This window comes from Lotus japonicus, chromosome 1 (assembly GCF_012489685.1).
Source record: "Lotus japonicus ecotype B-129 chromosome 1, LjGifu_v1.2".
NCBI lineage: Eukaryota > Viridiplantae > Streptophyta > Magnoliopsida > Fabales > Fabaceae > Lotus > Lotus japonicus.
This window is the reverse complement of record NC_080041.1, coordinates 83,172,751-83,185,893: the sequence shown is the minus strand read 5'-3', so window position 1 is coordinate 83,185,893 and position 13,143 is coordinate 83,172,751. Positions and strand designations below refer to the sequence as shown.

At 31.2% G+C, this 13,143-nt stretch overlaps 1 pseudogene; it reads right to left on the bottom strand.

Annotated features, from left to right (window-relative positions):
- Nucleotides 1–5,617: 5,617 nt before the first annotated feature.
- LOC130722672 (cyclin-D3-1-like) lies at nt 5,618–7,470 on the bottom strand (annotated as a pseudogene).
- Nucleotides 7,471–13,143: the final 5,673 nt, after the last annotated feature.

Here is a 13,143-nt window from a genome sequence, read left to right as displayed (position 1 = left end):
TCCCAGATTAATTCTCAGGCCAATTTAATGACGTGTCGCTCCCAGATTAACTCTCAGGCCAACTTGATGAGGTGGCACTCACAGATTAATTCTCATTTGATATTAAAAATATTAAAAAAAAGCATAAATATAGTTTAGATTTGTTTCTCTATTTTAGATTAGTATCTACATAAAAAAAAAAATTTAAAGATTTTGTTTTGTTTTTATTGTTATTTGTTAGATTAGTTTATTATTAGTCTTATCTCATTGAGATATAATTTAGATTTGTTTCTCTATTTTAGATTAGTATCTACTTAAATAGTTAAATAGAGATAGGTTTAGATAGATTTAGTTTCTTTTTATCTCTTTGTTAGATTAATAATAAACTAAATCTTAACAGATATTCAACAGAGTCCTTATATGTCTTTGACTTCTCTACATTTTTAGGGCTGTCTTCTTCCCCATCTTCTCTATTCGTACAACTTGCTTTGTTCCATTTTCATATACAATATTTTGTTCTATTTCTGCTGCTTTATGCTACCTTTAATCCATGGAGATTGTCTTTTTGATTGAATAATTGACTTTTACTTAACTTTTTTCTGACTGACAAAGAGTAAACGTGTTTTGATTCAGGTTCGATGTGAGAATTTTTGAAATTGCTATGTTCGCACAGATCCTTCTCAAGGATGACCTTCAAGCTGTCTGTTTCAAAGACCGTGAATGAGGAATAAATTGATTGAAGAGGTAAGCTAACATAGAAATAGAAACCGTTTTGTGTTTTATGTTTTTGATATGTTATTTGAATTGTGATCATTGTTACTGCTCACATTTCTTTTCTTGGATTTGCCTTCACTATATTGTGAACTGCACTCTAGAATTTAACAACTGCAGTGTTTGTTACTGCATACATATGCATGTAGTTTTGTTGTTTAATCAACAGTGATATAGTTCTCTAACATAGTGTCATCTAAAGTTGCATACTTCACTTTGTTATTCCTGACCCTATTTTATTAGTTATAGCATCATATTGAATGTTGTTTTTAATAAAATATATACAAATTGAATAATTCTAAATAGTTAGTGTATATATATTTTTTTAAATGTATATTGGAAAACACAAAAAAACCGTTTGAATTAATTTTTTGAATAGTTAACTGGATTTAAATTTAATGCATTTATAAAAAAAAATCACATGACCAAAAATATGAAGAAAAATACAACAAGTTATCCAAGCACATGTTGACCTTTTTAAATTTTAGATTTGATTAGGATTTAAGTTGTTTATTTCTTGATTTTTTTCTTGGGTATTTTATTTTACTTTGAGAGTATTAATTAGTTTTTATCGTATTTTTATTGAATTTTCGAATTTTTATTTAATTCAGAATTTTATGATTTTTTATTGTGATTTGCTAGATTTTGGTAGTTTTTATCTATCTTTAGTTAGTACATTTTTAAATTTTAGATTTGATTAGGATTTAGGTTGTTTATTTCTTGATTATATCTTGGATCTATTATTTTATTTTTGATTTATTTTGAGGTTATTAATTAATTTTTATGGTGTCTTTATTGAATTGTCGGATTTTTATTTAATTTATGATTTTATAAGTTTTTATTGTGATTTGCTAGATTTTGATAGTTTTTATCTTTATTTAATTAGTACATTTTGAAATTTTAGATTTTATTAAGATTTAGGTTGTTTATTTCTTGATTTTTTCTTAATTTGTCTTATTTTTATTAAATATTAAATCCAGGAAAAGGGAGCTGATCTGGTGTTGAGGGTCCACAGAGCTACCATTAACTATGTCCTTTAGTATATGAAAATATTGCTAAAGTATGGTATTGAACATGTCTTAAGCACAAGAGAAAGTTCTTCGTGCAACACATAGATAAAAAGTGATTGTTTGAACTTATAGGTCGAAATCTAATTCCTATGAGTGGTAAATAAAAAATCAATATCTCATTACTTTTTTCATAACTTTTTGAAAGTTTTAAAAAGAACTAAATATAAAGGCATGATAATTTGATGATTAAAATGTGTCGTGCGGAGATTTGAAAACATTAATAAATATATAGTGTATTTTTGTTTAAGTTAAACTATAGGGTTAAGCGTTCCCACGGGGATGAACATTTTACATGAAAATTCATTTAAAATTAACAGAAAAAGCTCCTACGGGGCAAAAAGTTAGAAATAAACCAAGGTATTGATCCATGCCTCAAACACAAGAGCAAATTTCACCGTAAAAACACTAGAAATATTTGTTCTGAAGATGCACACAATTTTCTACTGCTTATCTTTCTGAAACCTAAAAACGGCTGTTGTTTGTATTTGCGTATAATTTTCAATTGATATGTTTTAATTTTAAACTACTATAATGCTACCTACGTGAGATTTTATTTTATATAAAAAGTATTATTATACTTTTTTATACAATCATTATATTCTAAACTAATTGATTGATATTATTTTAATAGAAAAATTTAATATAATTAATTTTAGTATTGTTTTCAAAATTTTAAGAGTGTATATTTATATATGTTTATAACTATAATAATTGGATAGTAAGAAAAGTACGAGGAATAAAAAATAGTAATACATATGTACTATAAAATTATGACCTAAATTTATTAGTGCTAACAAATTAGAGTTATGAGATCTCACGGGGAGGAACATTTTATCTGTAAAATGAAAATTTGTAGGAGTTAAAAAAAACTCATTTTTTCTATAACTTAAATGTATTTTTAATAATTTAAACAATAATTATATATTTATGTATTGTTACATATCTAAAACACAAAAGCATTACCCTTTATGCAACATGAGTATACATCTTCACAAATAAAATTCATGCTATACCTCACATATGCAAAACTTAAAGCTTTTGACTTATTAACTTATGTGTTTTTCAAAATCTTTATATTAGTTAATGAAGTGTATGCTTACAAAACACTAAAATTTAGTGTCTGAAAATTTGTGCTCTTTAAATATCTACATCTTTATTATGATTGTTCTTACATTCTTAGTATCTTAAATATTTTATAATTTAAAATATTAATCGATGTATCAAATACAATAGACAAATTTCCCGTGCAACGCGCGGGTAAAAAACACTAGTACATCATAAATTATTTTATAATAATGAACAGAAGTACCATAAATGCTTTGTAGAAATTATGTGGATTTAATGATGTGAAAATATCACACTTTTCTTGCCATATATATGCAGAAGTAATAATTCATTGAGAAGGTCGAGATGTGTGCAAATTGGTTGATGTACTCTCATAGTTGGCTCTGTTTGATTGAGATGGGGTGCCAGTAAAAACTTTAATTTATGGTGCTTCCCATAAAGGATGGAAGCGAATTGTGCAATCGAAAATGGTAGGTTGGCATTGGGATTTCGTAGTCATTCAATTGACATACTCTTAGCAGTAGTTTTTAACTGTTGGTAATTTTGGTGGTAGTTAAAAACTGTTGTTAAAATAATGTCAAATTTAATGTCACATAAATATTGAATGTATGCGTATAATCGCTCTTAGCAATTTGAGCTGAAAATCCATTGACATATAACTACCCAACAAAACCTTTCTTTTGAGTAGTGAAAGCAAAATACTATTTGCACAGCTTTTTTTTTCGGGGCTCCCATTTTTTTTCCTATCATAGACTGAAAATTAACCCTTATAGGTACCCTTTGGTTGCTAATTGACTTTAACCGATTCTTCATAAAATACTTGTCTCCTTTTCTTTTTATGTTTTTGGACATTTAGATAATTAAATTGATGCAAGTCCAAAAAATATTCACTTGAAGAACCACCAAGAAACTTAATTAATGCAATGGAGAAGAGACAAGGGACCGCTTTCGCTTTTGCGAAAACAAGATAGAGAGACAAGGAGAAAACTAGTAAAACAGGTGATTTTATGCTTGAAAATATATAGTTTTACTCATCCTAGCCTAAAAACCATAGATAGATTAAAAAAATTGTATTAGTCATCAAATAACCACTCTTGAAAATCATTATGCTCGAACAAGATTATCTCAATTCTCAATGGATGGTAGTTTAAGAAAATTTTAAAAACTCAATTTAAAATGGTGACCAATCTCTATATTCTCAAATACCAAAAGAATATTTTACTTAAAAATATTTGAATATTTGAAAGTGAGAAAAATTAAATGAAAGCATTAAGAAAATAGAAAACAAAAGAAACATAAAAGGATGATCACAGATGGATAGCTCATCATATGATTAGATATTAGTATAATTGGCTAATATCAATGCGATTGTAATATTGTGTCTATCTTTTTCTTTTTAAATATTCAAAAAATTCACTTATTTAATATACGTGAAGAGAGAAATAGATATAAAATTGAAACTTGAGAAAATTTGATGGAGTTTATAATTAAGAGGATTATGATCCAAACTTCAAGCATGTTTGTGTAGGTATTAAGAAAAATGTAAAAGTCTTCATTTATCTTAATGAGACAAATTTAGTGCTTTGAAAAAAATGTTCATGAAAAAATGTGTCAACCACTTTTAAGAGTCATGATTTATTCGCATTTTTACCTCATTTACACTTTCACTTGGTAGTAATATATATCACAACCATTTGGCGCACTCTCTCACACATTTTTCCCGCTTACCTCTTGAAATGTGAATGAAACTTAAGTCCACTTTCAACTCACTTTGAAATCTTAACCGAAGACGCGATTGATTAGGTCAACACTCCAATAAACAATTGGTCATTAATATCTGCATTTTATAACAATATACGCGTCGATAGCCGACAACATGTGTCCCCTTCTTACATGCAGAACAAAAGTTAACCCCAAATCTTTTTTCATAGCTAATTCAGTTTTGTGAATGAGATTTCGAGAAACAATGGCTACTAATCTATCTAATGAGCAACACACTATTTTTTTTACTTAACCCAAATTCAAATAATATTAAAACCTATCTTAGCTTTATTTATTGAGCCACTTGTAAATATGTAATTCAACTAGTTTTATCTCCTTGTGTTTAGTCTTTAATATGAAAGGATCTATCAATGTTGAAACATTGGCTAAATATAAGGTTAATTAATAAATTTATATAAAAGGTTGCGCAATCTTCGCACAGAACTATTTGTGTTAAACCTAATTCAAATAAAAAACTCTATACGTGTTTTTCGATTTTGAGTTTTAATTGCTTGTGATTTTCATGAAGTATACCTTAGCTTATTTAAGTTTATGGTATAACATAAACATTTAAATTAGGGTTTAGAAGAGCTCATGGACATATAGCTTATAAATGACTAATGCTTAGTGTTAAAAAAAAATACCAACACTTAAATTCATTAATAACATATTTTGAGCATATTTAAATAAACTTCTCATAATTATGAATAAAAATAAGGGCTTATGTGATATGTGTTTATTATTATAAGTGTCAAAAAAAAAAATCCTTTACTCAAACCCACCAACTCAACGAACAAATATTTTTAACGTACCATATTAGATTCGCATATTAATAATGATATACTATGTTGAAGTATACAAACTAATTTTTTTATAAATTGAGATGAAATTTATGTCAGGTTAGTACTCCACTCCAGTATCCAAACACACGTACAAATACACTATACAATATAATGTAAAAGTAAACAAAATTAAACTCATTTGACAATGCATAAATATTGGTCAAAGTAGAAGACAATAAGTACACACATTGATATGTCTCATGCTTTTTAAAATATTATTTTCATTATCATATATAATTTTTTTTCCTCATAAAATGCCAACAATCTCTGCTCCCCAGTCTCAGGTTTTGGGGAAGGCCTATTACAATTGATAATGACTGGTGAATGGAACTAGTCTTCTGCAGAGATGGTTGGCAATTTAATTTCCCCCTCAGAAACAGAAGAAGAAAGATGCTTGATCATTGAAGTTCCCATAAGAGACAAAAGTTGAAGTTGGAGGAAGTGAGAGTTGTTGAGATAAATTTAAGGTAGCTAGTGAGGAATGCTTAGAAAATCAGAGATGAAAGTGATTTTGCATAAGCTGGTCCTGAGTCCTGATCTTCTTGGGCAATGGCTCCGGTGAAGATGTCACAGAATTCACAGCCACTGCCCATGAGTCATTCGAGCTATCACAGCTAAAACAAACATCCACTACTCCATTTGGGCTACCAGGAATCAATCCAAACTTGCGTTTCATGCATAGCTTATTCCCCTGATCATCAATACCTGACCACATTTCCAACATCACTTTGCAACATTCATCAACCTTGTCCTGTAATAATCAAGAAATTTAACTATATAAGCAAACCAATAACAAATAATATGTAATAAAGTTCAATGTAGTGTGCAATGAACACTAACCTTGTTGATTCCTAGAATACCAATGATCTGGGTTTGGTATTCAACTCCAAGACAAGGCTCTACACTATTGATAACGTACAACATTGTAGCAGTTGCCAACACAGAAGGTAGATAACTCACAAACCTGGAATCTGCCATTGAGACAATACACAACAAACAGTTAACATGCGAACCAGAACTTGAAAATTGAAACATTCTTCCTCAGCAATGACCCTGCAAACTGAAAAATTACCTCGAATGACATAGAGAAGAAGACCCTCACACCTCCTGAGAAAATCCCTGAAGAGAAGATCCTTCAATCCAAATCTTCTGATGAAAAAATCAATAAACGAAAGTGGGGTTGCTGGATTCATCTTCCATCCCAGAGTGGAAAGAACCAAAATTTCCATCCTCTTAATCGTCTTGGCTTCGAACAAGTACTTGCTTTCCTCCACCTACACAATCGATTTCAAGAAGAGTTAAGCATAAAGTTTGTAATCTGTTTCAGAAACAGGGTAGTATCAGAACAGAGCATACTTGAAGATCGAGTAACAGAGGAACATGGGTCTCTTCCACTTTTGCAGCGAGGGAGATGCAAGCAACAGCAGCAAGATGAGTCATCCATGGCTTCCCAATATCCTGAAACCGGAAGCTGGAGAGAAACCTGTCGAGGTAGTTGACAGCAAGAACAGCAGTGAGAGCAGAGAAGGAGTAGTGAGCATTCACTTTCAGAATCCACTCTACTGCTTCTCTGCGAGCACCTTCCAACTCTGAATCGCAGTTGCAAAGTGGGTTTTGCTGCTCTTTGGCTAGGAGTGATGCTAGCTCTTCATCTTCCCAGACCATGTCCTTTTCTAGCAACCAAGGTGGGGAGTTTATGATTGTGCTAGTACTAGTACTGGAATCACCACAGTACTCTGCTTCATCTTGTCCTTCCTCTTCCCAGTGTTCTTCTGAACAGTAAAGGGCATCAAGATTAAGGAAATTTGGCTGAACCATTTTCAATGATGTTACAGATCTTTGGTTCATTACACATAGGGGAAGAACAAGGCCATGAATGGTGAAAGAAACCTCAGAGAAGGGAAAAGTTGTTGCCGCAAGCAAGTGGTGCTTTGCTTGCTATGTGATTGAGAGAAGAGAGGGTTATTTGTAAGACTTGAAAGGATGATGATGAAGCAGTTCATTTACTTGACACGTGACAATTGTACCCTGCAATTTAATGGATACCCTTCCCTTCCAGGTCGTTAAGATTAATTATCATAATCATGGTGTTAATTATGACTTTGGTTTATTATTAGAATGTTTAGACCCTGATTCAGCTACCACTGTACAATTGAGTCAGGGTGTGACAGAAGGTTTTTAATAGGCCTGGGACTACCCATTGTCCAAAATAGAAGGATTTTAATAAATGGTGGAAAATTAAATAATGAGACTAAAACTGTATTATGGGGACTAAAATGGCAGTGTGATGTGATTTTCATTGAAAACCCTCTAGTGCTTGTTAAATCAAAGTATAATTTGTTTCATGTCTAGATTTTACATAGACATCACTGCAGTTTTTTAATTTAAACTCAACCTGGTCTTACACTCTTACTTACCTTATAAACAGGGCATATTGATTTTAGAAAAAAAAATGTAAGGCTTACAATTAATGACCTTGAAATATTGGTAAAGAGAAAAGAAATAAATTTATGAATTTAGGTTCAATTGATATCTTGACATGCTGATTAACTAGGCATAATCAGAGAGGGGCATGTAGGGGTTACGACCTCAATAATTTTGTTTTTTACTCACCATATATATATTTGTATAAAATATTTTTTTTTACACTTAGTTAGGTCCCAATAACTTTGTAAATTTAATAAAATGCGAGTATGCTTATTATATTTATTGTTTCACTTCAACTAACATTTGTTGTACCAACCATAGAAGCCAATGAAGTTCATGAGTTCTTAAAAATTTTGATTGATATAATCAATGCGGTTTGTGTTTCACCAAAAAGTCCTGAGAAGTTACAAGAGCATCAAAAAGCCAATATTAATATCTTTGGATGAGCTTGAGACTAGGAAAAAGAGTTTCTCGTTTCTGCTAAGACGTTATCTTTTAGATGATTTTCATGATCTTGATTTAGAAAAAATGTCTAGTTTATCCCAGTTAGGGGTGGGAATAGGCTGGGCCTAGGTAGGCTTTACGTAAATAAGCCTAGCCTGTTTAAAAATCTTAAGGCCTGAGCCTGGCCTGTGGCCTGTCAAAGGCTTTTTTTTTAGCCTGGCCTGGCCTTCTCGAAAGCCTGGCCTGGTAGCCTATTTAAAGGCCTATTTCACAACAAAAGTTTTACGTTTGCTAACAAAATTATTTGTAAAGAAGCTATCAAACTTATAAACTAACGGGTTAAATTATACTAAAATAATTTTTTCAACAATCGTACTCATAATATTATAAGCTATTAGGTAGAAATGAAACTAAACGGGAGATTATGTTGGTTTCTTAGAGTCGGAGAGCCAGTATAAAATCAAACTTCATATTAAGGTATTTAAATACGTTATACATCTATTTCTAAATAGACTTATAACTTTGAGTCATTATATAAGTCAATTTGCTTAAATATATAAAAATGTCAATAAGTATATAATATTAAGATATTATGATAATTTTCTAATATATAAACATCATCAATAGTAAAATATATTTATACTAATGATATTTACAATGTACCAGAAAAATACTAATTATTTTTACTTAAATAGGCCAGCCTATAAGGCTTAAAAGACTTTTTAAATAGCCTGAGCCTAGCCTTTTTAACTAAATGTGCTTTTTAAAAAGCCTAAGCCTTGCCTATCTACCAATTTAGCCTGGCCTGGCCTGAGCCTGTGGTAGGCTAGGCCATAGGCCCCTACGAACGGTCTGGCCTATTCTCACCCCTAATCCCAGTCTTACCAAGGGTTAGTTAAAACTGAAAAAGTACAAATATTTTCACTTGTTGATCATGGATTGATACGTCTTATTTTAATATTTCATGTTTCGACAACATCCGTAGAACAAACTTTTCTACAATTAAAGTTTTTAAGACTCGGTCTCAAAACAATAATATCGAAGATGTCATTCTTAGAAATTTATTATATATATATATATATATAAACACACATATATATATATATATATATTTCTATTGAGAGAGAAATTGCTAACAAGATTATCGTTGATATAATAATGAATAAATTTAGTTTTATAAAAGAACGTAGAGTTATATTTAAATAAAAATTATCATTTAAAGTAATGTAATATTCTCTGATAATTTTTTTATTTTATTTCAGCTCCTCCAACAAAAACTCACGGATACACCTCAGCTTCATATATTTTTAAAGTTTTTTGAACGAGTAATGATTTATACACACCTCATTTTCTCGTACATCTCATTTCAACACATTTTTCTTTCTATCTCTCTTGACATTTCTTGTCACATCACATATCATATCACTCATTTCTTACATTTTTCTTCTTCTTCATATAAGGTGGAGGTGGAAATCATTTGTAAACAAAACATTATTCTTTTTGAACACTTATGAAACTTTAGGTTAAACCAAGGCACAAAGGCCAACAAATCTGTATTTACAAATGACATATGACCCGACGGAACATCATCCACCCAAAGTGTATGGCCAAAAGACATTACATTGCGCTCTAAAAAGTTCGCGAACAATTACCATAATGACGAAAAAAGAAAATTCAACAAATAAATATAAACAACAAAAGAATGTGCCACCTGCACTAAAGTAGACAAATAAGATCTCCCCTCCCAACTTTCCTTCGTAGCTCAAAGAGAGTAAAGCAATTGGTCTCCAAGCAAATAGAACGGAACACAAGATCAATAGCAAGCCTGCCCAACATAACCTCGCGACCTCACCTAGCCCTTGTGTCATCGCGGACATTCAAGGAGGAGCAACAACCGCAACCACCCCATTACGAAGAAACACCTAAAAGAAAAGAAAAAAACTTAACATGCCTAGCGGACTGAGATTAGCATTTTATTGACCATAATCATTTTGTAAGAAAATTGTTAATAACTCTTAATTTAACACTAATTCTTTACTTATTAAATAAAATTTATGGAAAATGTCATAATAAAAATAATGATTTAATGGTTAAATTAGTCTTTGCGTTTGTAAGCGAGTTTGATTTTAGTTCCTCTAAGGAAAAATGACATTTAGTGGCGATCAGAAACCGTCAATAATTGTAAAAGTTGTCGCAACTAAACGTCATTTTTCCTCAGAGTGAATAAAATCAAACTTGCTTACAAACGGAAGACTAATTTCACAATTAACCAAAATATAAGTTTCGCTTCTAATTTAAAAGTAATCACTTAAATCTCAACTATTAAATAAGAAAACGTTAAAAAATATACTGCGAAAACAAGTGTTATTAGCATTCTCTTACTATTACTAATAGTAATAATATAAGGAGAGGACAGAACAATTGGCGCGGGAATTAAAACTGCACACAGTACCCAACACAAGTAAATTAAATAACATCTCTCATGTCTCTGATGACAGGCAGAATCACAGCATGGTAAAGCCTCGTTCGAGCTTTCACGAACCTCTCATCCTGATCTAACACTAGACTGATATTTTTGCAATAAGAAAACCTTTTTTTGTCATTGGAGCATTAATAACATTGTTCTGAATGAGTTGTCATTTCCTGATGCAGAATATTTTATTTGTTCTTATTGTGTATTGTTTACTGGAACCTGACTTCCACTTCTATAGACAGTGGTTTCAGCACTGAAGCTACGGTTTGGATTAGATTCCTATACCAATCCAAACTGTTAATCGATGCTCTTGACTCTGTTTTGGATGATATAATTTTAAATATATTAATGAATAATGAAATGAGTTAATAGAAGGTATAGGTAAGTGTTAAATATTTACTCATTCACATATATATCACTTTTTGTTTCATCTCATTTGTACTCATATTTTTTTTCTATCTCTCACCTATATTCTTATTATATCATCATTTATCCCTAGGGTGTTATCGTTAGGCCGACGTGCCCCGACTCGGCTCACATAAAGTTTCTATAACCAATCCATTCAAGTCATTTGATATTTTTACAAGAATTTTTAGTTAAATTTGTATGAATTAATTTCGGATTTATATCCCGCAGAGTTAAATGTCAGGTACTCAGGTAGAAATACCTTTAATCGAATGTAATTTACTCTATTAAAAAAAAGATGATCCTTTCGCGCAGAAAACCGATGCAAGCCTAACCTGCATAGTGGATCTAACGGGGTAATCCAAAGAAGATTTTTAGAAAGAGACGTAGATACAACCCCAACCCCTTGATAAGATTTAATTTCATATGTAGTGTGTCATTCCCTATGGTTCACAGACCCAGGCCAAATCTGTAACGCAATATGACAATTACGGAAGCATGCATACACTTTCCAAACTAATTTACTACTAATGCATAACACATTAACACCACAAAACACAAGGACAACTCAATTCTTCTTTTTTGTCGTACGATAAAGAGATATCTCTGCACTGCAATGTTCAATTAAATGCCTGCAACAGAGCACTGAACCGTTTAAGCAGAAGGATCAGCAAATTAAAGCAGAGCTAGAGGATGTCGGAGTGAGATCATAGTAGAGCTGAGCATGTCTTTGGAGTTACTCGAAGAATTATTTATTCTTATTTGGATCAATTTTTTTAGTGATAAGATCAATTCTAAAACTTATAAGCTAGCTATTCTCATAACATTCTTTGCAGAATTGATCATGGTTTAGAATAAATCATAGCAAAATTTTAAAACATATGCTAACATGATTTCACCTATGAGAGAAATATGATTTTATCACTTGATTTCAATGTGGATTCACATTCACATTTAGTATAACGGATATTCAAAACTAAATTGAATACCATTATGGTCAAAATTATTTATGGAGAGCATATAGTAGAAATTTTGTACTGCTGGGTAGAGTACTACTATGAAAATGCGACGTACGCGTGTAGGGTTCTGTGATGATAAGTTGCTTTCTTTTCTTTTCTTTTTCTTTGCATCTTTGTTTTCAATTCCTCTCTGCTTCTTTTAGAGGCTCGATCTCCAAGGAATGAAGTTGGGTGGAGACATAAAGAGAAAGAGAAATGTTCAAAAAAGAATTCTTGGTAGTGCAAGCAGGTGAGTGAGATAGAATCACCCAATGCAAATGCATGTGATGGTGGTGAAATAAGAAAGGTGATGGTAGATATCGTGGTGGTTGTGGATTGTGGAAATTGGTCATCGTGGTGTTTATTCCACTACCAAAGCAACAAGATACTTTTCTCACTAGTGTTTACTCTCACACAGTACATACCAAACTATAGTCTCCTAAAACCGTTATAAATGTTGGTGATATACAACAACTGTTTCGCACTTCATGAAATATGTGAATGTAGTATAGTTTATAAAGGATACCTGATTCCATTGTTTAAGCATAGTTTATTAGTGGCTTATATGTCAAAGCAATTTCTATTTTCGTACTGAACTCTACTAAATCAACTTTTATTTTTTCTTCATGAGAAGAAAATTATGAGCTTTCTTTTATAACTTTCTCCCCCCAAAACAGCAACTCCCACTTCATAGTGGTCAAAGTCAGACAAGCCAACTCTCTGAATGATTAGAAAGTGGCTGATTTCTTTTCCTCCATTTCAATCGTATAGAGCAGAAGAAAATAAAGTAAAACCCTTTATTGGGACTCATAACCCTTTTCTACAGATCGTACCCTGTATAGTAGAACCCTTTAATATTTTCTCATATAACTATAAGTCTATAAGTCATATTATCACATTATTATATA